We start from the raw sequence: 5,049 nt of genomic DNA on the forward strand, positions 1-5,049 counted from the left end.
CCCCTCTAGAGCTCGTTATGGGCAGATAATGTGTCTGTTTATTGTTGTACTCTCACAAGAGCTTAGTACAGTGCTCTGCACACAGTAAGTGCTCAATAAAAAAGACTGAATGAATGAATGAATAAATTATTAAATGAATGAATGGTCTTCATATATAATCCTCATATTCTTTGAGAAGCAACTTGGTCTAGTTTAAAGGGCATGGACCTGAAAGTCTGAGTACTTGCATTCTAATCCCAGTTCTGCCACTTGACTGCTCTGTGACCTTGGGCAAGTCACATAAATTATCTGTGTCTCAGTTTCATCATCTGTAAAAATAGAGATTAAATCCCTACCTCTTTCTATTTAGATTGTGAGCAACATATTGGTCAGGGACTGTGTCTGGCCTGATTACTTGTTTTCTACCCCAGTGCTTCATACAGTTCTTGGCACAGAGTAAGCACTTAACAAATTCTATTAAAAATTCTCAGTGTTCCTGGCCTTCAGAATATAAATCCACCTGAAAATCCCATTCTTTATATTGGATTGAGGAAATAAATGGTTCTCTTGTGAAATCAGGTGACCAAAATGTAAAGATTCAATAGAGAAATAGCTTGCGGATTTAGTGGTGATTCTGTTTAAAGTTGCATTTCCTGAAAAAACTACAAGGACAGAATTTCATATCGCAAAATCATTTATGGGGGCAATATATTTGTGTTTGTTTTCTCAAGAAGACACAACATAATTCTGTCTGTGTGAGCCTCAACATATTGAGCACTTGATATTGCTTTACCTGTATCTGTAACAATGGTTTTAGGTTTGTCTATAAGTGGGGATCAGAGGGCAATATATATAATTATATATATAATATAATGTATTGTTACATATAATATATATCATATATTTATTTAATGGTATTTGTTAAGTGCTTACCATGTATCAGGCACTGTACTAAGTGCTGAGATAGAGGTGAGCTAATCAGGTTGGACACAGTCCATGTCCCACATGGGGCTCACAGTGGGCTCACAGTCTTAATTCCCAATTTACAGATGAGGTAACTGAGGTAGAAAAAAGTGAATAGACTGGCCCTAGGTCACACAGCAGATAAGTGGCAGAATGAGATTAGTCCTTCTGAATCCCAGACCCATGCTCTATCCACTAGACCATGTTGCTTCTTTAGTATGCTATGTGATAAGCTCCAGCTTGCAGATTGGATCCAAACTGGTGAAACTTCACTCATTCATTCAATAGTATTTATTTAGCGCTTACTGTGTGCAGGACACTGTACTAAGTGTTTTGGAAAGTACAATAAAACCATAAAGAGTGACAATCCCTGTCCACAACAAGCTCAGTCTAGAGATGGGGAGACAGACATCAGACAAATAAACAGACCTCAATATAAGTAAATAAAATTACAGATATATACATAAGTGCTGTGCGGTTGAGAGATGGGGGAAGAACAAAGGGAGCAAGTCAGACAGAAGTGGGAGATGAAGAAAAGTGGGACTTATTCTGGGAAGGCCTGTTGAAGGAGATGTGTCTTCAGTAAGGTGGGGAGAGTAATTGTCTGGCAGATTTGAGGAGGAAGGGCGTTCCAAGCCAGAGGTAGGATGTGGGTCAGGGGTCAGTGGAAAAACAGACAAGATTGAGGCACAGTGAGAATGTTAGCACCAGAGGAGCAGAGTGTTGGGGGCTGGGTTGTAGAAGGAAAGTGAGGTGATGTAGGAGGGTGCAAGGTGATAAAGAGCCTTAAAATCACTGGAGAGGAGTTTTTGTTTGATACAGAGATGGATAGGCAACCACCGGAGATTTTTGAGGAAGGGGGTGACATGCCCTGAATGTTTCTGTAGAAAGATGATCTGGGCAGCAGAGGGAAGTATGGACTGGAATGGGGAGAGGCAGGAGGTTGGGAGGTCAGCAAGGAGTCTAATGCAGTAATCTAGGCTTGATAGGATGAGTGATTGTATTAACATGGTAGCAGTTTTGATGGAGAGGAAAGGACGGATTTTAGTGAAGTTGTGAAGGTTGGACCGACAGGATTTGGTGATAGATTGAATATATAGGTTAAATGAGAGGAGAAGTCAAGGTTAATGCTGAGATTATGGGTTTGTGAGACGGGAAGGAAGGTGGTGCTCTTTACAGTGAGAGGAATGTCCAGGAGCGGTTTAGGGAGATATAAGGAGCTCTGTCTTGGACATGTTAAGTTTGAGGTAAAGAGAGGGCATCCAAGTAGAGATGTCTTGAAAGCAGGAGGAGAAGTGAGCTTGGAAAGAGGGAGAGAGATCAGGGAAGGAGATGTAGATTTGGATATCATCCATATAGAGATGGTAGTACAAGCCGCCTGCTCTAGTTTTATCTACGGTGATTACAAACTGACTCTGAACTCTTCACAAATGCAACCAGAAAATTCTGTATACCACAACCCCCAGAGTTGCTGGACACAGTGGGGAAAGCAGGGGAAATGGCATGACATGGGAAGCCCAGGCCTGAGAGTCAGAGGACCTGGGTTCTAATCCCACCTCTACCTCTTACTTGCTGTGTGACCTTGGGCAAATCACTTAAATTATCTGTGCCTCAGTATCCTCATCTGTAAAGTGGGTATTAATTTAAAAATTTAAATGGTATCCCTCCTAGATCATGAGCTCAATGAGTGATAGGGACTGTGTTCCATATGATTATCTTATATGTACCCAAGGGAATGGCACATCACTCAATCAATTGTATTTATTGAACCCTTACTTTAGTGTAGAGTACTGTACTAAGTGCTTGATGAATATCCCTATTGTTGCTAAAAGAGGGCATGGATGTCACTGAGTGTATCTGCAGAAAACTCAGCACTAGTTAATTAGTTGCCATTTGTGGAAGTACAATCTTTCTGTCCATATAACTCCTCTTTCTCATGTTCTTCAATGGGTCAGCCAGGAGAAATGTGGGCTAAGCATTGTTAACTGCTCCCTTTGGACTATGCTTTCAAATAGAGTAAAATTTGCCTTTAGTAATCCATCTCAATTACTGCTCTTCGATTGCCAAAAAAAAAAGAGAGGTATTTTTAAGGGGGCTGACACACAGGATGTGCTTCAGACATGAAGTAGAGTTTAGGGGAAAGAGGAGAAAATCCTGAAAATTCATATCATTTTGACCTGAGCTTTCTGGCCTCACCTTTTATGGATAATATGCCTTTATATAAAACCAATATCATTTTTAGCTCTGGAAAGAGCAAAGCTTTAAGAAGATAAAGATGTTCTTGAAATCGAGTAGTTGTTATATCTTTCTGAAGAGCCTGGGTAGGATGGGTTTGAGATGGTCAGTATCTCAGGGAGCCTTGTGGCCCCTTTTCTAAGACGGTCATTACTAGGTTTTCTCAAGGTTGCAGGCAACAAGGAAATAAGAAGCAGCTTGGTCTAGTGGAATAGTTAAAAGAGCAGGAAAAGGGATAGTAAAAATAAATTCAAGTGCATTAATAAATCCATAAATTAATGAAGGGATAAGTGTGTAAGAGTGTGAGGAGATAGGATAATTATCAGGAACATGCAGTGAAAGACAGAAGCAACGTAACATAAATAAACTGTGGAGGAGATTCTCTCTTTTATGGCAGACATTTCATCTATCTGGGTTATTAATGAATTCTAGTCCATGCAGCGAAGCAGACTACCTCACTCACCATCTATTCAGTATTACTGGTACTCCTGAATGGAATGTTCCAAAAGGTTCACCTAGAGAAACAACATAGATTCCCTAATGCTTTCAGGATCCCCCTCAACAGTGAAACACTGCTAAGGGGCTGTTTTGAACATGTGAAGGGATTCTGTCCTTTCAATAGGCACATTATTTTTTAATGTCCTGCAGTGCAAACATTATTTTAGACATTATAGGATGTAAGATTAGACTTTAATGTTTGTAAGGATTGTAAAGGATTAGATTGGAGTAATCATAGAAATCAGCTTTTTTATGGGATTCTAGTCCTTATCCCTCCAAAACTTCAAATAATTAAACACAGTCCAGATGCCATAAATATAGAGACTATTAGATTCTCTCAATGTACCTCTTGTATATCAATATATTTATTTGTAACAGATTTATTTATCCATTCATTCATTCAATTGTATTTATTGAACACTTACTGTGCTCAGAGCACTATACTAAGCACTTGGAAAGTACAATTCAGCAACAAATAGAGACAATCCCTACTCAACAACAGGCTCACAGTCTAGAAGGGGGGAGACAGGCAACAAAACAAAACAAGTAGACAGGCATCAATAACATCAATATAAGTAAATAGAATTATGGATATATACACATCATTAATAAAATAGACTAATATGTACATATATGCACAAGTGCTGTAGAGTGGGGAGGGGTGTAGAGCAGAGGGAGGGAGTAGGGTCAATGGGGAGGGGAAGAAGAGCAGGGGGAAAGGGGAGGCTTACTGTTCCTACTCATACCTTCTTTTAAATTTTATCAATTCCAATGTATCTTCCCCATTATTGTCATTTCTCTTTAGGTAGGGATTGCATCTTATGGCTGTGCATGTTCCCTCAAACACCTACTACAATCCTTTGATACAGTATGTGGCTCAATAAATACTGTTGTTGATTATGAAGATGATGATGATGATGATGATGATGATGATGATGATGATGATGATATCTTGGTGGCCCACTGTGAGATTCCTGGGGGTTAAATAAAACAGACTAAAAACCAAAAAAGTATTTGAGCATCTAGTGTATCTCACATGATATGACAGGTGGTCTCCTGATGAACAAATGTCTGGTTCTCATAAACAACCATAAGAATCACTTAAGTGCAATAATGATATTAAAGAGTGAAGAAACTTCAGTAACAGTAATAATAATGATAATAGCATTTTAAGCACTTACTATGCCAAACACTGTCCTTAGCACTAGAGTAGAAACAGATGATCAGGTTGAGCACAGTCCGTGTTCTACATGAGGCTCACATCAAAGTAGGAGGGAGAATAGGTATTTTATTCCCATTTTGCAGATGAGAAAACTGAGATACAGAGTTGCCAGGTGTAAAGCAGCTATATTTCTTTTTTGTTATGGTTTCTCC

This window comes from Ornithorhynchus anatinus, chromosome 3 (assembly GCF_004115215.2).
Source record: "Ornithorhynchus anatinus isolate Pmale09 chromosome 3, mOrnAna1.pri.v4, whole genome shotgun sequence".
In the NCBI taxonomy this organism is placed as follows: Eukaryota; Metazoa; Chordata; class Mammalia; order Monotremata; family Ornithorhynchidae; genus Ornithorhynchus; species Ornithorhynchus anatinus.